Below are 24,393 nucleotides of genomic sequence, written 5' to 3' on the forward strand. Positions count from 1 at the left end.
CTTTAGGAATGATAGAAGATATACCATTTATGGCTAATGCAAATAGGGTTACATTGAGCACACTACCCCCGGGGAACTCCTTCTTCCTGACATTTTTTCCTCTCTGAAAGAGTTTCACCAACTCTAACTTGAAAAAATCCATGTAAAACAAACGCTCGATTGAACAATGATAGCTTTCCCCTCAATCATAAATTATGAATGGTTTTAAGTATACCATATCTCCATGCAGTATCATATGCCTTTTTGAGGTATATATATAAAGAAAAAAAAAAGTTACATGGTGCTACTTTGAAGCAAAGGATTCACAAATAGAGGACTAAGGTCATATCAACACATCAGTTGTTGAATGCATTTTCTAAATCCACACTGGATAGGTGATAAAATACCCTTTCTTCTCCAGGTACCATACCAGTCTTTCATTGACCATCTTCTCTCTGATCTTACATAAACAACATGTTAATGCAACTAGTCGATAGTTTGCTACTAAAAACTTATCCTTAACAGGTTTTAAAAAGGGTAAAATAAGGGCTAGTTCCCAAACACTTGGATAACTATGATCATGCCATATTCTGTTAATAATGCTGAAAATAAATAACTTGATATCAACAGATACATGTTTAATCCTTGCATATGGAATTCCATCAGGACCAGGAGATGTATCGGTGCAATCAGCAAGTGCGGAATCAAATTTCCTTTCAATAAAAGGATTATTGTACGAGTCCTCCTTTTCTGTAGTAAAATTTAGCATTTGCCGTTCTTCATTGCTTCTATAGTCGTGGCCAGCACCTACTTTAAACTTGCTTGATACAGAGAAATTATCAGCCAATGCATTGCGAACCTCAGTTACTCCAGACACATACTGACAATTCACCTTCAACATGGTAGGTTATGAGTGAATCTTTTTTTTATTTTCTTCTACAAAAGATGGTGGTGTTCTACTGTTACTGGAGAAAACAAAAGACATCCAAGACCGACGCCTAGCTTCTTTCATGCACGACTGAACTGTGCTCTATATTTTTTATGTTATCAATTTCTCCTCTGTGCGGCGTCTACGCAATCTAATCAAAGATTTTCTTGTAGTTTTGTGGGGGGCAGGTAATTCTAAAGACCACCAGGGGACTTGGCCCTGTATGAACAACCCGTGGTTATGGGGATAGAATTGACTCATGCTGTTAGGAGAGTTCCATTTAGCAAGTCTATGGCATCATCAACACTTTCGAACTGTTCTGCATTCCTTTCAATTTTGCTTAGCTCACGAAATCTATCCCAGTCCGCCTTGTCAAGGTTCCATTGTGGCGATCCCTGTAAAAGTGGACCATTGCTGGTATTTATAATGATTGGTGCATGATCACTAGTATGCTAATCATCTAATGTTCTCCAATCAAAATCGAAGGCAGTTAGAGGTGGCAATTGATAGGTCAATGCATGACAACGTATCTGTCTTGATAGACTTTCAACACTCAGGTTTGACTCTCTTCTTTCCTTTCCATCAGACAAATCTTCAAAATACTTGCTCCATCAACCTAATACTATATTCATGCCCAACAGGTTCTCTCCACTTACAACTTTTATTCAGAGAGCCAATCATTCATTACTTCCCTGTAAAAAAAAAAGTTAATTTTCCCTGAAGTTCCTATCAATCAGTTAGTTTGTCGAATGTCCATGATTGTGTGTAGGCAGAAGAGGGCTTGAGCATAAAGCAAGCTATCCTATTCTAAGACTGCTAAAGACATTATTTCGAGAGAGAGAGAGAGAGAGAGAGAGAGAGAGAGAGAGAGAGAGAGAGAGAGAGAGAGAGAGAGAGAGAGAGAGAGAGAGAGAGAGAAAGCACATTTCATTGGTATAGTAAAAATGCAGACTGCATATTTACACAACCCAGCCATGTTTTAGGATTGGTGGGGATAGCCCCACACCTTTCCTGATTGGCCAGCTGTCTTCCATACGCTTACCTGCCTCCCCCTTATTTTTTTCCTCCCTCTCAGCTACTCCGTTACATGAATAGCTAAGGTTGTTGATGGTACATACATGTTATGCTTCTCTCTCTCTTTGTTCTCCTGTGGCTCACTTCACTCACATATAAACACTTTCTCATTGTTCCTCTGTTCTGGCAAGCGGTACATGGATGTGCTGCACACTCAATCCACGTGGATCATTATTAACATAGAGAGGAGCAATGATGTTTATTTACAACCGAAGCGAGCCATGGTGGAGCAAAGACAATTTGAGTGACATGATACGAATAATACACGCAATTACAACTTCACAGAGAGAGAGAGAGAGAGAGAGAGAGAGAGAGAGAGAGAGAGAGAGAGAGAGAGAGAGAGAGAAACATCAAAATCCCTACCCAGAAGGGAGGAAAAGAGAGGGACGGTAAGGAATCGCGAGGGAAACAGCGGTCCGATCAGGAAAGGGTGTGTAGGGCCGTCTTTGCTAGTCCAAAAGCCGGGTTGCATTAAGTAAATATTCATGCAGGCCCATTCTTACAATCTTAAAATCGTTATAAATTCTTTTAATAAGTAAAACAAATGTCAACAACAATCAACTAAATATGGGAAATGAATATAAAAAGAAACTCACGAAAAAACACAACACGTTTATTCACAAACCTTTATAAAGAAAACCAACGTTACTAATTCGTTTACTTTAACTGACAAATCAAATTAATCAAACACTAATAGAAAAGGGGAACAGTCAGTAAGGTAGAAATACTTAAGGAATAGTTTTCTGCAGCTGCTGAGACGATAATGAGAACGTTGCAGAAGTTCAGATGAAACTGGCACGATGACCGGATTCGAAGACGTCCCAAAAAGGGTGGCATCAAAAAAGGACATCAGAGGTTTCTTCCAAGAATTCGATGATAGTGTTGAACTAAGGCAGGCTGTAGGCAGTGTTGGCTACTTCTCGTCACAAGTACGGAGGGCTGGCTGCTTCAATTTGTCTCTTCTTTTCGGCCATAACAGGATTTTATGGATATAGGCTTTTGTTGTCTGAAGGGAAGATTAGAATCTGGCTCGATCAGACTTTTGATCTTCCCTGTTTCGTATCTCGTTAAGACTTGGATCTTATCTGGTTCGGATATAGTTTCTCTTTTGTCTTATGTCCTGTCCTATCTTGAAGTTTAAATACCCATGTATGGGCGGAGTTAATTACAGTGGGCAGTGGTCATTTCCATAGAAGGCGTTCTTTTTAACAATTCTGCATCTCGATTGACTTCCTTAGAAACGCCCACTTGGCTCACGCCATGGAAGCTTCTAGAAGAAATTTCTGATGCAATCTGGACCATGTGTAAGTCGTAACAAAAGGGCAGCACATGTCCATGATGATATATATCCTAAACAAGGATTTCCCTCAGGCTCGGTTTATTAAAATATGCCGACTCCACTAATTAAGACGATGACATCTTGGTAAAAAAAGGACGGTTCCCTTATCACGGCAGGCACTCTCAGCGAGGCTTGGTTTACTTCTAAAATGCTGATGACAGGTTTGCCCAAACAAGGCCGTAGTCATAGTCGAATCTCATCTCGCCTAGCTGCTCAAACTTTGGAAATAGATATTTTTGTCTCTTAAAACATATTCTTTAAAAAGTATTGTATCTACCCATGACACCCATAAAAGCAACAACATCGAAGAGTAACCTTCAATATTCTTCATAAAAAGAAAAATATATAACTACAGTAATGTAACGGGTCCCAAACCATTCATTACAAAATAAATTATGTCACTGGGGTTTGACAAACTCACGAACTACAAACCCTTTAACAAATACTGTGTACTGTACTTGTTTTTAGATTATCTGGTAATCTCTACTGGACAATACGTTTTGCAAATTCATAGCAGATCGTAAATGGAACAGTTTCAAAGGACTGTTTGGGGACCCACAAGCAGCAGCCTAGGTCACTGCCTGGACCTAAAATTTTGTCAGTAACTTTAGAACAAACCCATTAACACTACTGAAGATGGTTGTGCGCCAAGAGGGCATTAAAATTCCAGACTGTAAAATTACAGAAAAACTATACTGAGTATTTGACAGAAGAAATAATACAGTGTAAAGACTACAGTAATCATCAGACGGAAAAATATACAAGAAAGAATACATTTAGTATTTGTGCCATAAGGCCTGGCACTGAGGTCTGAGATGTCATTCAGCCTCCAATTACAACTGGAGAAAACTTAACAATTGAATGCAGAAAGAAATAAAAGTCAAGAGGTTGGACATCAAGATAGAAGAAAGGGAACAAGAATAGAAATATAGTAATAGGCTAAAACTTTAGTGCAGCTTTGGGTCGATGGAACATCATTATAACACACTTATCTAATGTCTAAAGTGCTCCCCCCTACAAGATACTAGAATTATAAGTTGATAAGCTGGAAATTGATTGATTGATTGATTTAAATAATTCTGGCATTCTGACATCTAAGGTCATTGACGCCAATATCATATATTATACAGTATATAAAAAATAAATGAATATTCAATTAAAACCATAAAAGTTAAGATAACATTCTAAAAGTTAAATAGTTTTCAGATTGATTGATTGATTTAAAGTTTTCAGGCATGCTGACATCTAGGGTCATTGATGCCGATATCATTTAGTTTATATATATAAAAAATTAAAGAATATTCAATGAAAACCATAAAAGTTAATAAGTCATTATAATAGTTAGATAGTTTTCAAAAGACCCGCTTCTGAAACAAATCTAAAAATACCAATTGCATAGTAGGACACATCATGTCCAAGAATCTTGGCAAGGATGAACCTGCCACCCTCACCTCGAGCCTCTAACAAATATCTATTCCGCAAGTTATTATAATTAGGCCATTCGGTCAATAGATGCCTCACTGTTAGAAGTACCAAACAGTCGTCACAATACGGTTGGTGTTGTCCCTTCAACAGAAACTCGTGTGTCAACCGAGTGTGACCAATACGGAGACGACAAAGAGAAGTCTCCCATTTTTGGGGCATCATGTTATACCTCCAAGGAGTTATGACATTTGTTACCTCTCTCATTTTATTGCCATCTAGACTATCCCAGTGCTGTTGCCATTTATTGCAAAGCAATTTCTTGATGTTAGGTATATAAACATTACACGGAATAGGATACCTTCTTGGCAGCAACTCGGATGCAGCATTCTTTGCCAGTGAATCTGCCTTCTCATTCCCAGATACACCTACATGTGCTGGAACCCAACAAAATCGAACCATTATACATCTTCTTCCAATAATAAAGAGCCATTCTAAAATCTTTAAAACTTGAGGGTTACTAGGATTAAAAACTTCTAAAGCTTGAAGGACACTCCTTGCATCACTAAAAATTGTAAAGTTACCCTTCTTCTCCAATGCTATTTTCTCAATAGCGGTTAATATGCCATAAAGTTCGGCAGTAAATATGGAAGCTGTTAAAGGAAGTGCACCTCTACAATTAAAATCATTACTATGTACTCCAAATCCAACGCCAGCATCAGATTTGGAGCCATCAGTATATATAAAAGTCGATCCTCCATGTTCTTCAACATGTTCCATAAAAAGAGACCTAGCTTCTAGGTCAGTCATATTCCTCTTAACTCCAATAAAGTATTTACAAAAAAATATCTCTGGGAATTTCCATGGAGGTGTTGATGATACCTTGAATGGAAGTACCTTACTTCTAATTATATCCAGACAGTTTAATAATCGTTTCACCCGAAAGCCATAAGGTTGAGGAGATTTTGGGTGCAAGTCAAAGTATGATGTGTGTCTCACAAGGCTCGCAGTCTGAAAGGCTAAAGAGTTGGGGATTCTTTGCAATCTAAACCAATACCGAACAATGGAAGACATTCGGTAAAGGTCTAGAGGTAACTCTCCAGCATCAACAAGGAGACTTGGGATAGGTGAGGTTCTAAATGCTCCCGTGGACAATCTAATACCAGCATGATGTATTGAATCTAATATTTTCAAATGGCTTGGGGTGGCTGAAGAGTATATTTCACATCCATTACTAATTTTGGAAAAAATCAAAGCCTTGTATGATTTCAAAATAGTATTGCGGTCTGCCCCCCATGATGTATGGGACAATACTTTTAAAACATTCAGAGCTTCAACACATTTAGCTTTTAGCGCTTTTAGGTGAAAACCCCATGTAAGTCTACAATCAAATATCAAACCTAAAAATTTGGTTTCCGATACACATGGGATCCGTTGACCTTTAAAGTATATATCTGGGTCTGGATGTGCTCCCCAGATACGACAGAAATATACAATAGTAGTTTTACTTGTCGAGAACTTAAATCCATTCATATCGACCCACTGGATAATTTTGTCAATTGAGAGCTGTAATTTTCTCTCAACCATTGCCATTCTAGCTCCAGCAAATGATATGGAGAGATCACCCACAAACAATGTTGAGAGAACATCCTGGGGAATTGCTGAGGATATCCCATTAATTGCTAGTGCAAAAAGGGTTACACTCAGCACACTACCCTGAGGAACTCCTCCTTCCTGGCACTTCCTCTCTGATAGAGCTTCCCCAATTCTCACTTGAAAAACTCTATGTGAAAGAAATGCCAGAATAAATAGTGGCAGCTCTTCTCTCAATCCGATTTCATGAATGGTTTTAAGTATACCATATATCCATGTGGTATCATATGCCTTTTCAAGGTCAAAAAATACTGTAACATGGTGCTGTTTGGAAGCAAAGGCTTCACAAATAGAAGACTCAAGTCGTATCAACACATCAGTCGTTGAGTGCATTTCTCTGAATCCACATTGAATCGGTGATAAAATAACTTTCTTTTCAAGGTACCACATCAGCCTTGCATTAACCATCTTCTCCATGATTTTGCATAAACAAGATGTCAATGCAATAGGACGAAAGTTTGCTGCAAAAAACTTGTCCTTACCGGGTTTTAAAAAGGCTAAAATAATGGCTAGTTCCCAAACCCTTGGGTAACTATGATCATGCCATATTTTATTAATAATGCTTAAAATAAATAGCTTTGTATTAAAATGTACATGTTTAATCATTGCATATGGAATTCCATCAGGTCCAGGGGCTGTATCATTACAATGAGCAAGTGCGGAATCAAATTCTCTTACAGTGAAAGGAGAATTATACGACTCTTCCCTTCTTGTTGCAAAATTTAAAATTTTCTTTTCTTCAACGCTCCTATACTGGTGACCAGGAGCTCCTACACACTTGCTGTATACATTTGAAAAATGATTAGCCAGGGCATTGCTAACATCATTTGCTTCAGTTACATACTGACCATTCACCTTCAACACTGATGGTGGGTTGGGGGTGAATTTGCCAGCTATCTTTTTTACTTTCCTCCACACAGCAGATGGTGGTGTTCTACTGTTAATGGAGGAAACAAAAGACATCCATGACTGGCGCCTTGCTTCTTTTGTGCTCTTGTACATAATTAAATTCTCATCAGTTTTCCGTCTACGCAATCGTGTTAGAGACCTTCTTGTGTCTCTGGGGAGGGCAGTTAGTTCTGAAGACCACCACGGGACTGGTCGTCGTTTGAATATCCCTGTTGTTTTGGGAATTGAATTGACTTCTGCTGTATGGAGAGTTCCATTCAGTAAGTCTATGGCATCATCGATATTTTCAACCTGTTCTGCATGCCCCTCAATTTCGCTTAGCTCACAAAATTTTTCCCAGTCCGCCTTGTCAAGATTCCATCGTGGCGATCTCTGTAAAGGTGGACCATTGTTGGTGTTTATAATGATTGGTGCCAATCATCTAATGTCCTCCAATCGAAGTTGAGAAGGCAATTAGAGCTTACGATCGATAGGTCAATACATGACAAGGTACCTGTCTGGACATGAAAGAGTGTGGGCTCTCCTGTATTAAGGAGTCCCACATCTTCATTTTCCACAATTGATGATATGATATTTTCCCTCGTGTTTGCTAAAACATATCCCCACGAAGGATGTCTACTATTCAAATCTCCGAGTAAAAGAAAAGGTTGAGGGAGTTTTTGAATCACCTCTACTTAAGTTATCATACAAAATGTTATCATTTGGAGGCAAGTACAGAGAATAAATTGTATATTTTCTCCTTATGTCAATCTGTACAACCACTGCCTGCAGAGGTGTATGAATAGACAGAGAAACTTGGGGAACATCTCGACGAACATATATGAGACTTCCGCCATGGCTCCCCATTTGGTGATCATATGGTGTCCTATAACTAATATATTTGCAAGGACAAGGGGTATTAGCATCAAGCTTGCTCTCCTGTAGACTTACAATTATGGGGGAATGCTCGTAAACTAAGAGCTTAAGTTCTTCATATTTGGCCCTTAAACCCTGACAATTCCATTGCAAAATTGAGGAAAAAACTATGGTTTATTTTTTGGAAGAGCTTTAGATGAAATCTTCCTATTAGCAATTTTTGATCTAATGCTATTCCAGGTGGTTTTATTAGAGAGGGTCTTGATAAATATGGTTTTTTGTTTGTGCTTTTCTTGATGTCCTTCTGATCCAATTGTTGAGGGGGATGGTGGACCTCAACTAGAATTTCTGATATATTTAAATTATCTTCTGGGTGATTAGAAACATCAACAGACAAAACATCATATTTATTTGATGTCATAACTAATATTTCTTATGGAAGGGGGTGAGAGAGATGGAGGTCTCTCTCTTTTCCTATTTATAGGTAGTGAGGATCTACCAGGTTTTTGCACCTTCCCTACCACAGGTGCACCTGGTAACTTTGTTTCGGGTGGAACCTCCGTCAAATCAAGCAAGGACATGGCCTGAGAGAGGTTAGTACTATTGCTGGTAATGGGGGATGAAGTTTGTATAGAAGTGGGCAGTGTCGCAGTTTTAATAAACAGTGGCAAAGCCTTGGAAGGCAATATGCTTACCTTGTCACGTAAAACTTTACGATCATTAGATGATGTATTTCTTTTCTTGGAATTACTGGCAGCACTATGTGGGTTCGATGTCTCCTGTGGTATATTTTCTCTTGATTTCAGTGCCTTTGCTTAGCTGTTTGGTTTTTTCAGTGGTCTTTTGGCATGTCCTACACTTATGTGTTCTACACTGGATTTGTTGAGGGCTGCTTCTTCAAACTTATAAATCTCGCAGCTCCTGTCAGTGGATTTATGGTTTGAATTGCAATTCAAACAGCTGGGCTCAAGTGTACACTCTCCATGATAAGGACTGGCACAGATGCTACACATTTTTTCATTTTTACAAACTTTAGAAGGATGTCCAAATTTGAAACATTTGAAGCATTGTAAGGGCTTTTGTTTAAAAGGTCGAACTTTTATTCTTTCATTTTCAATATCGATGTGGAAAGGCACATCAGCATCCTGGAAAGTAAGGATAATCATTGACGTCCCAGGAATCTTATGCACTTTCCACACTGTTAATGGGCACATGGCTAGTATTTCCTCTTCTGTAAATTCATACAGATCTTTATTGAAGACTATGCCCTTTCAGTAACTAAAGTTTAGGTGGGGTTTTACATCTAACATATCCTCATCACTGCTTGTCGTAAGGTTAGACAGTATTACTGATTGTGTGTATGATTTTACATGGATTAGGAAGCTATTTTTCCCAAAGCGAGATATATCACCTGGTGCAATGGGTCCTACCTTTTTCTGAATTAGTTTGCTAATTTTAAAATAATTCCCATTACTCCTTTTAGGCTCGGCAACAAGCCACATTGTTGGTTTTGGATTTCTTTAGGGGAGCATAGTTAAATCGCTATCTTTCTCGAATCAGTCTGCAGGTCTATATACATCCAAATTATTTGGTATCTTATCACATAGGGAACCCATGACATTTAAGTTATTAATTTTGATATCATTGATGTTACATATTGCATTGAATGCTTCTTCATGATTATCATGATTATCATTTTTCATTTTCAAGTTTTATTCTAATTTCTTTTATCACTCCATAGCATCTAAATGCTTTATATATCATATCATAATCAGTGTTTATTGGAATTTGGGTAACACGAAGGATTAAAAGTTTCCATTTGTTACCCGACTTAATCAAACCAGATATAGAGGCACAGGTGTAAGCTGAACCCGCCTGTTAGGACTGAGACCAAGAAATTATGGAATCATCCTCCCCATATCTGTAATGACGGGCTTCCGGCCAAAAGCCGAGAGTCCTACCCCAAGCATTGGATCCCCCTGGATTCCGAAGACCCAATACTTGAGAATAGTTCCGCCAAAAAGGTCCAAACCATTTTCGTGATGGCTGAAATCATCCAATACTCTCACATATAGCTTTGAATGCAAACACCCCCCAACCGTGAGACCTCCTCCCACTCATCAAAGCAGGCAGCAATAAAGGATGTATGAACATCCCCGCCGGGGCTACAATGGATGTAGAAACATCCAAGCCATAGGAAAAAAAAATAATAAATATATATGTACATAATATATACACATATATAATGAGGGAAATTTTTCTCATAGAGTTTGGAAAGCAAGACGAAAGTTTATGAAATTAGGATAAGGTGGAAGTAATATTGAGAAAAAGAAAAAGGTGAAAGAGAGAAATTTAGATTCGAACTAGGGGAGTAATTTCCCCAAGTTCGAGAGCCCTCTTGCCCGTCACCAAGTTTCAGCACGGGAATGAAATGCCGTGCTGAAGCTCGATGACTTCATCAAGGCATTCTCTCATTAAGAGGGAATAGTTTTCTGAAGACCTGCTTCTGTAATAAATCTAAAAATGCCACTCGCACAGCAGGACACATCATGTCCTAGAATCTTGGCAAGGATGAACCTGCCATCCTCACCTCGAGCCTCAGACAGAAGTCTATTTCTCAAGTTGTTATATTTGGGCATTTGGTCAACAAATGCCTCACTGTTAAAGATACCAAGCAGTCATCGCAATACGATTGGTGTTGGCTCTTTAGCAGAAACTCGTGTGTCAACCGAGTGTGACCAATGCAGAGATGACAAAGAGTCGTCTCCCACTTTCGGGGCATCATGTTATACCTCCAAGGAGATATGACATCTGATACTTCTCTCATTTTATTGCCATCTAGACTATCCCAGTGCTGTTGCCAATTATTACAAAACAATTTCTTGATGTTAGGTAGGAAATTATTACAGGGAATGGGACACCTTCTTGGTGGCAACGTGGATGCAACATTCCTCGCCAGTAATCTGCCTTCTCATTCCTAGACACATCTACATGTGCTGGAGCTCAACATAATCGAACCATTATATCTCTCTGTCCAATAATAAAAAGCCATTCTAGAATCTTTAAAACTAAAGGGTTACTGGAAATAAAAACTTCTAAAGCTTGAAGGACACTCCTTGCATCACTAAAAATAGTAAAACTACCCTCTTCCAACACTATTTTCTCAATAGCGGTTAGTATGCCGTACAGTTCGGTAGTAAATATGGAAGCTGTTAGAGGAAGTGCACCTCTACAATTAAAACCATTACTATGTACTCCAAATCCAACGCCAGCATCAGATTTGGAGCCATCAGTATATATTAAAGTTGATCCCCTGTGTTCTGCAACATGTTCCATAAAACGGATTTTGAGCAAAGTGAAAAACCTATTTTTGGGTGAGATAGCCATGTTGTCCTGATGGAAGGTTCCTATAGGGAGCTTTCTAAGGGGTATTTGCTACAGTGATACTCCCAGTGAATTAATCATAGTTCTCCAGAATTCTAACTCCTGGCCAGAGTATCCTTAATATATCTTTAAGGATATCGCATAAAATCAGGGGACGTATTTTTTGATACGACAAGTAGCAATCTTCACCCCAAATAGATTTAACTCTTTGAGGGGGAAGAGTGGCTGACGAAAGGGGAGCCGTTATCAAGGTAGCCGGTGGACCCCCTCCCCGTATTACTAGGGCCCATCATTCCTAGTTGCATTTAAGCAGGAATAGCCGCAGATAGAGTAGTTTCGGGTGGGGTCATTTTAATAAAGAAGCGTGGGTCCATCAGGACGACATGGCTATCTCACCCAAAAATAAATTTTTCACTTTGCTCTAAATCCGTTTTTTGGGCTCGGCCATGTCGTCCTGATGGAAGCTTACCAGAGAATTAACTTGAAAGTACTATATCTGTGGGTTTGTATAAGTACCTTTACTTTGAATTTCCTTATACAGTCTCCTAGACCCTTATATATATGACATAACTGTTATTTGTCATATCCACCAAGCTTGGAACTAGCTTAGGGCTTCCTGCCCCTTGCAGGTAAAGTGTAGACTTTGACTATAAGGATTCAAAGGTTGTATCTCCATAGGGACGGAAGGTAATACTTAGAGATTACCTTTCTCATACCCCTAAAATCTGTACTCTGATTTTAAGTTAGGACCTTCTAGGGTTTAATTAAAACTCTAGTACGCTTTATTCGTCTGCAACTGAGATAGCAGCAATAAGACGCAAATACGTTTAGTATTTTACCTTGCAACTAGATTATCAAATGTCGTTACAATCGGGTATGAATCTGATCAGGCATTGAAAACACATCAGGGTCCATATTTTCTCTTGTCGAAAAAATATGTAATTTCATAGAAATGATACCCCTCAATGGAGATGTGAAACCAAATCTAACTGATTTGTACAGATTTTGGAAATGCATGAACACCGTGACGCAATATTCACTCGGCACTGGTGTCATCGGTCAGATATGCACCTATATGGAACAGTGTGTTATTATTATTATTAAAAGAAGGAGTTTTACCAGCCCAATGAGTCAAGCTTGACTCTAACAGGGCTGGCCCGAAAAAAAAATCGGGATATAAAGAAACATAAGATTATCAAAAATTCAATTGATAAGGAAAAAAAATAAATGAAAGAAAAAAAATTATATATATGTATATACAGTATATACTTATAATCTTTAAATATTCTAAATATGGGTGAATAGATGGACGAATAGATATATATATATATATATATATATATATATATATATATATATATATATATATATATATATATATACATATACATATATATACACATACACATACACATATATATATATATATGAAATCTGAGTGATGAAAATAATTAACAATATATTAAATCTATGTAATTTAAAATGAATTGGTAAAAAAACTTAGGTAAAAATTTAGATTCTATCAATAATACGTGAATTCCTTAAAAAGGTTAAAATTCTAGAAACAGAAAAATTACTTGATTCAGTTAAAATTTCAGAGAAAGTTTTCTGACCAAAACATATCTCTCTCTCTCGCTGGAAAACTTTACAAACCGAAAATATATGTTTAATAGATAAAAAAGTATCACACTCACTGCACATTGGAACAGTGCCGTGAGGTGTACTCATTAAAAATTCATGGGTTAATCTCGAGTGCCCAATTCGTAATCTGGTTAAAATTACTTCTGTTCTCTTGTTCTTTTGTGTCGAGGAATCCCAAGGAGCAACCTTCGGTTTAATTTGCCTTAATTTATTATTTTCTGGCACATTATTCCAAACATTCTGCCATTTTTCCAATATGAAATGCCTTAATAATGTGATCAAATCTCCAACTGGGAGGTCAATGTTTTGTTGTGGTAATTTAATGGCTTCTTTAGCAGCAGCATCCGCCTTTTCATTACCAACAACTCCAACATGAGCCGGTATCCAGCATAACTCGACACTTACACACTGAGAAGATAATTTACTTATAAGGTCTTTAATTCTTAGGATCAAGTGGTTCCTATGAGTATAGTTTTTAAGGGCCACCATGGCACTTTGAGAATCTGAATAGATGACAAATTTAAAATTCTTCCTGTCTTCAATGGTTTTAATCATATTGATTGCTTGTAAAATGGCATATAACTCTGACGTAAATACTGATGATTCTTTTGGCAACGATAATTGTTGTGTTCCATCTAAAGATACTGCAGCACATCCAGTACCCATTGGGGATTTAGAACCATCAGTATATATTGCATAGTGAGGACCTTTTCTCTGAATATGTTCTATGGTAATTTGCTTGTGGTGACTCGGAGTATAAGTGAATTTTTTTGATAAATAAAACAGATGAGAACAGATTCTTGTCCTTGTCATAATCCAAGGTGGGGGAAATGAAGATGGATGAATAAGATTCACTTTAACGTTTGTTGATTGTAACAGTCTGTTTGCCCTAATTGGGAATGGTGGTTCATAGTTGTTTATAAATATGTCCCTCTCATTAAAAAGCTTTTTTGTTGGAGAATTAGTGGATAAAATTTTCAATGCACTCCACATTGTTACAAAATCCCGATGCAAAGACAATGGGGGTTCTCCAATTTCACATAAAACTGAGAGATTTGGGGATGATCTAAATGCTCCGCTACAAATTCTCAGGCCTCGAGTGTGTATTGGATCTAAAGATTTCAAAGTTGCTTCTGATCCTGAACCATAAATTGGGCTACCATAATCAATTCTTGATAATACTAATGCTTTATACATCATTAGTAAAGTTGATCTCCTTGCACCCCAGGTTGTGTGAGATAATTTCCTCATTAAATTAAGAGCACTGTTACATTTGGATTTGATGTATGATACATGTGCTTTCCAATTCAAATGGGTGTCAAAAATTAGTCCCAAAAACTTTACCTTATCTTGAAATTGGATTTGTACGTTGCCCAATGTTAGATTGATATCTTGGTTTTGCTTCCATCTACTGTTTTTATAAAACATTATGGCTTGAGTTTTTTCTGCCGAAAGTCTAAAACCAACAGATGCGGTCCACGCTAGTATTTTTCTAGTGGCACTATTTAGAATCCTTTGTAAATGACGCAAGCTATTGGAGGAATAGTAAATTGCAAAGTCATCTACATATAGACTACTTTGCACTCCTTGTGGCATTTGATTAACAATGTCGTTAATTGCCAATGCAAAAAGAGTCCCGCTTAAAACACTGCCTTGTGGTACACCACTGTCAAAATTAAAAGATTCGGAGTAAATGTTATCAATACGAGTTTGAAACGTTCTTCCACCAATAGAATTTCTAATAAAAATAGGAAGGTGTCCTCGAAAACCATTCTGATGTAAGGATTTTAGTATCGAGTGTCTCCACGTTGTATCATATGCCTTTTGAATATCAAAAAATATGGCTATTGTGATCTGTTTTCGTTCAAAGCCTCTACGTATATAATTTTCTAAGTGTGAAAGTGAATCCAAAGAAGATCGTTCTGATTGTGAGCCAAATTGAGAAGTTGATAGAATATTATTGCGACGTAAACACCAATTTAGTCTATAATTTACCATTTTTTCAAGTAATTTACATATGCAACTGGTTAATGAAATTGGTCTGTAATTGTTTGGATTACTTGGATCTTCCCCTGCCTTTACTATTGGTATTACTATTGCATGTTTCCATGCCTTTGGAAATAGGTGTTTGGTCCAAAGATGATTGTAAAAATCCAATAGATATGCTTTAGCTAAAGGGGCTAGATTTCTAATCATATCGAAATTTATCTTATCTTTACCCGGGGCTGTTGACCTACAATTAGATAAGGCAAATTCCAACTCCTCTTCAGTGAATCTTTTATTGTAATATATATCCTCCATAGTATCAAAGTTCAATGGTGTTGCTTCTTCTCTTCTTTTAATGGCTCGAAAGTGGGCATCTAAATTATCAATGCTGCTTATATTTTCAATATTATGGCCGATAATATTAGAGATTGTCTGAGTATCATGTATTAACGAGCCGTTATGCATTAATGCGTGTCTCGCTGGTTTGCTGTAAGAGCCATTAATCTTCCTAAACTTCTGCCACACCTTCTGCACAGAAGTATTATCCGATATGCTTGACACGTATTTTTGCCATGAAATTATCTTGCCTTTAATTACTTCCTTTCTGAATTTAGCAGAAACCCTATTAAAATATGGTTTCAACACACTAATTTCTATTGCTATGTCAACCAGTTTGTTTATTTTATTCCCTAACATTAGGGGACCAGTGCTCAAATGTTTGAATCTTTTATTTAGGGTTTCTAATTTTCCTCCAACTGCATGCTTTTCGTTTATCAGCTGGGTTAATGTCTCTGACCACCATGGGACTGAATGTTTTAACTGTCGGGTGCCAGTCAGAGGTATCGATTTATCAACCGCTTGTGTGATAAAATTCACGTCATCATTTGTTTTATCATGATCTTGGGAGTAATCAAAGGGAGGCACTTGCTTAGTGTAAAACTTGAACTTATCCCAGTCAGCTTTATCTGTATTATATCGTTGAATCGAAGAAGTTGGTGTATGTCCTAATATGGTAATCAAAATAGGAAAATGATCACTGGTAAACAGGTCGTCTAAGACATTCCATTCGAACCTATCAACAATATTATTGGAACACAGAGTTAAATCTATTGACGAATAGGTTCCATGAGCTTTTGAATAGTAAGTGCTACTCTCTGCCTCATTCAATATACAGAGGTTATGATCATTCATCATCTGTTCAACCTTTGAACCATTTATGTCAACATCAACACAATTGGTGTCCCATATGGAGTTATGGGAGTTGAAGTCTTCTAGTAATAGTATATCCTCTTGCATATTTGGGAGTACTTTAGGTAGATTTTGTATATCATAGTTGAAAGAGGGTTGATTGTACATATTATAGATATTAAAAGTGTCGTTATTTAGATGTAATCTAACTCCAGATAATTGAAACTCTGATGTGTTGAATATTGAAGCATCATAAGTTACTTTATTATGAACATATACTGCAGTCCCTAAAGTATTGGGAGAAGGGATTGAGCGAGATGCTAAATTGTAGTTTCCTATTGAAGGAACAGTATCATTAGTATGTTGTAAGCACATTGCAATAGGGTTATAATTTTTCAATAGTCTTTGGATTTCCCCTAAATGTAAACGGGTTTTAAGACCATTAATATTCCACTGAATTATATAAGGATTGAACGTTACGGCAAAGAAGATAAATTTCCACTGGGTAAGGCATTATTTCTGCTTATTCTGTTGGAGACGGGTTTCTGCTTGACTACGCTAGTTGTAGTTTTTGAATCAAGATTTGGTTCCTTGGGTATGGCTCCCTGGGTTTTACCCTTGTTTGTATTAGCTTCCTGGGTGTCATTTGGATTAAGGTTAAGTTTTTCTATAAATTTTTCCAGTTGGAGGGTGCCTGTTACACGTTTCTTTATTAGATGGTCAACACACATACAACCAGCATTGTGGCTTTCTAATTTGCCATACTGGTTTTTGTTTTTGTTCTTAGTAAAATTATCTATTATATTATTCATCTTATGTACATTTAGATTTTTAGGGTCATTGAATTCTGCCATGAAGCAATCGTTACAACCACATGAAACTTTGTGTGTTGTATTTTCTGCCATTGTTTTAGGTGAAAGCATTAGTTTTCCAGTCATACCTAGAACTGGAGAAGGGCTTATTCCTTTAATGGGTGCATTATTATTCGACTTGCTTTCACTTCCTTGAGGGTCATGGGGATTCCTATGGACTTCAACGTTTATCACTTGTTTAGTGATGTGGTTATTGACTGTGTTAGGTTCGGGTCCAGAGGTTGGGAGTTCTAGTAATTTTTCGATATCCATTTCAATTGCATCTGGTATAAATTCTATATTATTTGTTTTTTTGGGTTTGGGTGGTGTTGTATCTTCAATTACTCTTTTCTTGCTCACGGATTTTGATTTATGGGGCTCGATATCAACCATCTCTATTTCTCCTATGTTTTCTATAGCCTTGCTGGCACTGTCTGTGGCAAGTGTGTTGAAACGGTTTTGCAGTGGAATACGGTCTTATTGCTTTAAGGGACCATTTTGGCCTACTTTGTTATTTGGTTTTTTGTTTATTCTACTGCTATTATTGTTTTCCAGAGTAGCTGGAACTGGATGAGAGTTCTGTGGCTTGCTGGAATTATTAGAAATCTTGTCGAGCCTTGAGGGATTTGTTGATGAAGAAGGTGAAATCTCAGGATATTTAGATCCAGCAGTAACTGTGGGGTAAGTATTCCTTGAGTTATTATCTAACTTTACGGGATTGGACAAAACTCTGGCATATGTTGGATTAGAACCATTAAGTTTTTTCTTTGCTGCACCAAAAGTTATATGCTCATTATTGGCAGTCTCAATTATTGATTGCTCCAGTTTGTACTGAGGACACAGTTTAGAATTGGGAGAGTGAGCTCCCTCACAATGGAAACAAAACTTTTCATGAGTAAAATCGGCGGAGGTATCATGGAATTCGTTGGGATCATGAAATTCGGAACAAATATAACATCTTTTCTTATTAGTACACTTTACATTAATGTGGCCATACTCGTAACACTTATAACATTGCATTGGTCGTGGGTGGAATTTCTTGACCGGAATGTTTAAGTGTCTGATCTTGATGTAATCTGGTTGGTAATGTGATGAAAAGATTAAACAAATTGCATTATTATTCCCTTTTAGTTTTTTAGCTTTAAGAACGGTAGCTGGGCATCTTTTCAGTATATCTTCATCAGAAAATTCACTTAGATCCCTACTATAAATAATTCCTCTTGCGTGGTTGTAAGAGTGGTGAGGAGAGACTCTCTGAATTATATCTGACGAGGAAGCTTTAAAATTATTCAATAATACAGCTTGAGATTCGTTACCTGCTTTAATAAGCAGACAACGGCCATAGCGTGTTAAATTTCCCTGTGGAATACAGCCTACCTTTTTTTCAATACATTCATACCCCTTTATCAGATTATTACAGCCCTCCTTGTATGAAGCAACATACCAGACTGGTTCTGGTACTATTCTGGTATTTTCCAGAGCTTCTTCATGCAAGGCAGAGCATTTGGGTATAAAGTCATATTCCGAGTCTAAAACATTTTTTATACTATGCAATTTCACTCGACAAGAAAGGTCAGAAACTTTACCATTTCTTATTTCATGAAAAGCATTTGTAGCTTGTAATGTGTTACTAAAAGTGACATAAGCCTCAAATTCTTGTTTATCTTTGGAGAGCTGCAGTTTCATTCTTGTTATATCTCCAAACTTTTTCAGAACATTAAATAATTCTTCATAATTCCCATTGCGAATAATTCCCTCACAATATAGGACCCTTAAATATTCATTTAAACTGCCAGAGTTTTTATTTCTCTGGCATCTGGGGGAAGTTGGAATGAAAGGTTCCAGAGTAATAGCACTGGATGAATGCGAGTCCATCGAGTGAACTATTTTCCTGGAAGAGTCAACCAGAGAGGAAGCGGATTGGTCGTCAACGGGTTTCGGTGGGTTCGCCATAATGACGAGAAGATTAATTTCATCTGGATATTCCCCCCACCCACCAAGGAGCCACACTTAGAGGACGGGTTCATCCCTACAATTAGGGCCGCCCTAGGGGCAATATCCAGAGATACACCCCGCCCTCAGCACTTGAGGCGTCATGACGGCCGTCAACGTCAGACCCAGCACTGAGGGAAAGGTTTGACATAAAACTTTCCCCTCGCTCGGTCACGTCAGGTACTCGAGTTCTTTTGAGATGGCATGCCGTCCATCCCACCTGCGTCAAATACAAAGAGGCAGCCAAACCATAATCAAACATAAGCCAAAGTCAATAACAAGTTCATGTCCAAGAGTTGGAGATGGGAGAAAAAAGGAAAAAACAAAAGGAAAAGAGAAAGTGCTGACTAATTTAGTTGGATCAACAGCTTGGCACCAAGGACCAGTGGGGAAGCAATTCCCGCCAAACGTCGGAACCCAACTGCTAATCCCTAAGCCCCCCATCCACATCAAGGCTTCAGCATCTGGGGGGGGGGGAACAGTGTGTTAATCATCGTTGTGATTTGTACTTGAGGGTAAATGTACCCATGCACCCGATACACTGGAAAGTCCCAAAGCAGTTCACTGTTCATCGCAGCGCTAGACGACAGGTTTTATAATACTACCCGCCGCCACCACAACATGTTTTATTTCATGTACTTGCTTCGTATAGTGTCTGTAAAAGATCTGGGTGGTCTCCACCCAGTGTATGAGCGGAGTATACCCAAGCCCCAGTGTTGGAAGAAGTTCCATGAACAAGCAATTTTCTTTGGATCGTGACCTGCTGATGAGCTGTCAGGATCCGCTCTGCGAATAAGTAGGTGAGCTTTACTCTCAGTTGTCTTAGGGATATATTTTGATCCTGAGGTTTCGCCTCGGAAGAGCCGTCCTTCCTTGAAGCCTTAAGTTCTACGAAGATAGACCTTAAGACACTCTACTGGGCATAGAGAGACATCTTCCTTCAGTGGGTAGATTCTCCAAGGACCACACCTGTTGGTGGGTAGCTCGTTCTTGGCAAGAAAGGCAAGATCAGGAAAAGGGTTCCGTTCCCCTGTGTCTAGGAACTGAATATGGCCTACATCCCTGATAAGGCCACTATTTTACTAACTCTAGCCCATGAGGCAATTGCAAACAGAAAAATGACTTTCTGTGTTAGCTACTTTAGAGTACAATCCTCATTGTTTAGGTTCAAAACATAGTGCAAGACTTTGACCAACGACCATGTAATGGGCTTTGGAGGGGTTGCTGGCTTGGGTCTAGTGCATGCTTTCAGCACCTTAGAAGGTTTCGCTTGTGAGGTTCACCTCAAAGGCATATAGAAGAGGTCTAGTCAGGGCCGACTTGCACATAGTTATCGTAGTGGAAGTCAGGTCTTGTTCAAGTAGGTAGATGAAGAAAGAGACAGAAATCTGTTGAAATATTTGTTGGTCTCCTTGTTTTCACAAAGGATACTCATTTCTTCCAAGATGATTTATATCGTCTCCTGGTTGAACTTGACTTGTACTCTACAATGAAGTCGGCCTTGTCCTTCGAGATCCCAAACCTTTGTTCGCTGCTAGGGCGAGAAAATCATGAGATGTAAGTTGTTTGTTCTCGAGGATGAAGTGTAAACAGTCGACTTCTAAACCAGTTGGGATAAAACTGGGTTCGGTAGAGGAAACAGCTTCAGTTTCAATTCTAGAACTAGAGGGAACCAATTGCTTTTGGGTCATTTGGGGGCCACTACTGCAGCTGTTCCTCTGCAAGATCTTAGCTTGTCGAGGACTTTTAGCAAGAGATTGGTTGGTGGAAACAGGTAAACCCGGTTCCATCTGTTCCAGTCCATAGAGACATGGCATCTATCGTTTCTGCTTGAGGGTCGTCGTAAGGGGCTACATAACGAGGTAGTTTCTTGTTGTCGCTCATTGCGAAGAGGTCGATCTGCAGTTCCGGGACTTTTTCTGAAATAAAGGAGAATGAGTCTCCGTCTAGGGACCATTCTATCTCTATCGTCTTCCGCCTGGATAGAGCATCCGCCGTCACATCGCGGAACCCTTGAAGCTTAACTGATGATAAATGCCATCTTCTCTTCCTTGCCAGGCGGAAGATGGCTAACATCACGTGATTGATGTGAGGTGATCTCGAGCCTTGTCGATTTAGACATTCGACTATCACTTCGTTATTCAGGACCAGTCTGATGTGGACTGCTCTGAGAGGGGATAGTCTCTTCAACGTCAGGAAGACTGCCATAGCCTCCAAGATTTTGATATGAAAAGCTTTGAACAGGTGCGACCAATTCCCTTGCACTTTCCTTTCATGCGAATGGCCTCCCCATACTTCCAGGGAGGTATCCGTGTGTATCACCACTGATGTTTGTGGTGGCTGCAAGAGAATTATCTGTACTAGGCTCTTAGTTGTTGACCACGGCCTTAATAGTGTGCGCAATCGGGTCGGGGTCAACCTTTGTTGATCTTTTCGAGCATTTGATTGATTGATTGATTGATTGAAAGTTTTCTGGCATACTGACATCTAAGGTCATTGACGCCAATAGCATTTATTATATATGAAAAATAAAAGAGAATTCAATTAACACCATAAAAGTTAAGAGTCATTATAACAGTTAAATAGTTTTCAGGAGACCTGCTTCTGAAATAAATCTAAAAATGCCGCTCGCATAGTAAGATGCATCATGTCCAAGAATCATGGCAAGGATGAACCTGCCATCCTCAACTCGAGCCTCAAACAGATATCTATTTCTTAATATATTATAATTAGGGCATTCGGTCAACAAATGCCTCATTGTTAAAGGTACTAAACAGTCCTCGCAATACGGTTGGTGTTGTCCCTTCAACAGAAACTCGTGTGTCAACCGTGTGTGACCAATACGGGGACGACAAAGAGTCGTCTCCCATTTTCGGGGTATCATGTTATACCTCCAAAGTGATACGATATTCGTTACTTCCCTCATTTTATTGCTATCTAGACTATCCCAGCGCCGTTGCCATTTATTACAAACCAATTTCTTGATGTAAGGTAGGAAATCATCACAGGGAATGGGATACCTCCTTGGTAGCAACTTGGATGCCACATTCTTCGCCAGTAGATCTGCCTCCTCATTCCCAGATACACCTACATGTGCTGGAACCCAACAAAATCGAACTGTTATACCTTTCCGTCCAATAATAAAAAGCCATTCTAAAATCTTTAAAACTAGAGGGCTACTAGTATCAAAAACTTCTAAAGCTTGAAGAACATTCCTTGCATCACTAAAAATTGTAAAATTACCCTCCTTTTCCAAAGCTATTTTATCAATAGCAGTTAGTATGCCATACAGTTCGGCAGTAAATATGGAAGCTGTTGGAGGAAGTGCACCTCTACAATTAAAATCACTACTATGTACTCCAAATCCAACGCCAGCATCAGATTTGGAGCCATCAGTATATATAAAAGTCGATCCCCTATGTTCTCCAACATGTTTCAGAAAAAGAGACCTGGATTCTAAGTTAGTCATATTCTTCTTAACTCCAATAAAGTATTTACAAAAAGATACATCAGGTAATTTCCATGAAGGCATTAATAATACCTTGAATGGAAGCACCTTAATTCTAATTATATCCATATTGTTTAATAATTGTTTCACCCGAAACCCAAAATGTTGAGGAGATTTTGGGTGCAACTCAAAGTAGGTTGAGTGCCTTACAAGGATTGCAGTCTGAAAGGCTAAAAAATTAGGGAGTCTTTACAATCTAAACCAATACAGAATAATAGAGGACATTCGGTAAATGTCTAGAGGCAACTCCCCAGCATCAACAAGGAGACTTGTGATAGGTGAGGTTCTAAAGGCTCCTGTGGACAATCTAATACCAACATGATGTATGAAATCTAATATTCTTAACCGGCTTCGGGTGGCTGAGGAGGAGTATATTTCGCATCCATAACTAATTTTGGAAAAAATCTAGGCCTTGCATAATTTTAAAATAGTATTGCGGTCTGCCCCCCATGATGTATGGGACAAAACTTTTAAAAGATTCAGAACCTCAAGACATTTAGCTTTTAATGCTTTTAAGTGAGAAACCCATGTAAGCCTACAATCAAATATCAACCCTAAAAATTTAGCTTCACTTGCACATGGAATCCATTGACCTTTGATGTATATATCCAGGTCTGGATGTAGTCCCCGGATACGACAGAAATGGACAATTGTAGTTTTACTTATCAAGAACTTAAATCCATTCATATCGGCCCACTGGATAATTCTATCGATAGAGATTTGTATTTTTCTCTCAGCCATTGCCATTCTAGCTCCAGAAAATGATATAGAGATCATCCACAAATAATGATGCGAGAACATCCGGGGAATGACTGAAGATATCCCATTAATTGCTAGTCCAAAAAGGGTTACACTCAGCACACTACCCCGAGGAACTCCTTCTTCCTGGCATTTACTTTTTGATAGAGTTTCCCCAACTCTCACTTGGAAAACTGTATTTGAAAGAAATGACTGAATAAATAGTGGTAGCTCTCCTCTTAATCCTAACTCATGGATTCTTTTAAGTATACCATATCTCCATGCGGTATCATATGACTTTTCATGATAAAAAAAGACTGTCACATAGTGCTGTTTGGAAGCAAAGGCTTCACAAATGGAGGACTCGAGTTGTAACAGCATATCAGTCGTTGAGTGGATTTTTCTGAATCCACATTGAATGGGTGATAAAATACCCTTCTTTTCAAGGTACCACATCAGTACCACCATCTTCTCCATGATTTTGCACAAACTAGATGTCAATGCAATTGGCCTATAATTTGCTGCTAAAAACTTGTCCTTACTGGATTGAAAAAAGGCTAAAATAATGGCTGTTTTCCAAACACTTAGAAAACTATGATCATGCCATATTCTATTAAAAATGCTTAAAATAAATAACTTTGTATTAAAAGGTATGTGTTTAATCATTGCATATGGAATTCCATCAGGTCCAGGGGCTGTATGGTTACACGTAGCAAGACCAGAATCAAATTCTCTTTCAGTAAAAGGAGAATTATATGACTTTCTTTCTTGTTGCAAAATTTAAAATTTTCTTTTCTTAAATGCTCCTATACTGGTGTCCAGGAGCTCCTTCACACTTCCACAATACATTTGAAAAATGGTCAGCCAGGGCATTGCTAACTTCGGTTGCTCCAGTCATATACTGGCCATTTACCTTTAACACTGGTGGTGAGTTTGGGGTGAATTT

General features: G+C 38.3%; 2 protein-coding genes across 4 annotated transcripts in view; one reads left to right on the top strand and one right to left on the bottom strand.

Moving 5' to 3' along the window:
• The window catches only part of LOC137615243 (excitatory amino acid transporter 3-like), a 1,014,688-nt gene that overhangs the window by 597,924 nt on the left and 392,371 nt on the right, over positions 1-24,393 (bottom strand). The gene's annotated exons all lie outside the window — the stretch shown is intronic.
• LOC137615238 (uncharacterized) overlaps positions 1-24,393 on the top strand; it is a 56,204-nt gene that overhangs the window by 5,191 nt on the left and 26,620 nt on the right. The window contains exon 2 of one of the 3 annotated variants that reach the window (XM_068344945.1): positions 17,770-17,890. The exons of 1 other annotated variant lie outside the window; for it this stretch is intronic. The gene's annotated coding sequence lies outside the window, so the exon portion shown is untranslated. Of the gene's footprint in view, positions 1-17,764; positions 17,891-24,393 lie in introns of all 3 variants that reach the window. One more of the 3 variants, XM_068344944.1, reaches the window with a different exon arrangement.

The sequence above is a fragment of the Palaemon carinicauda genome, chromosome 21 (genome assembly GCF_036898095.1).
Source record: "Palaemon carinicauda isolate YSFRI2023 chromosome 21, ASM3689809v2, whole genome shotgun sequence".
Taxonomy (NCBI): domain Eukaryota; kingdom Metazoa; phylum Arthropoda; class Malacostraca; order Decapoda; family Palaemonidae; genus Palaemon; species Palaemon carinicauda.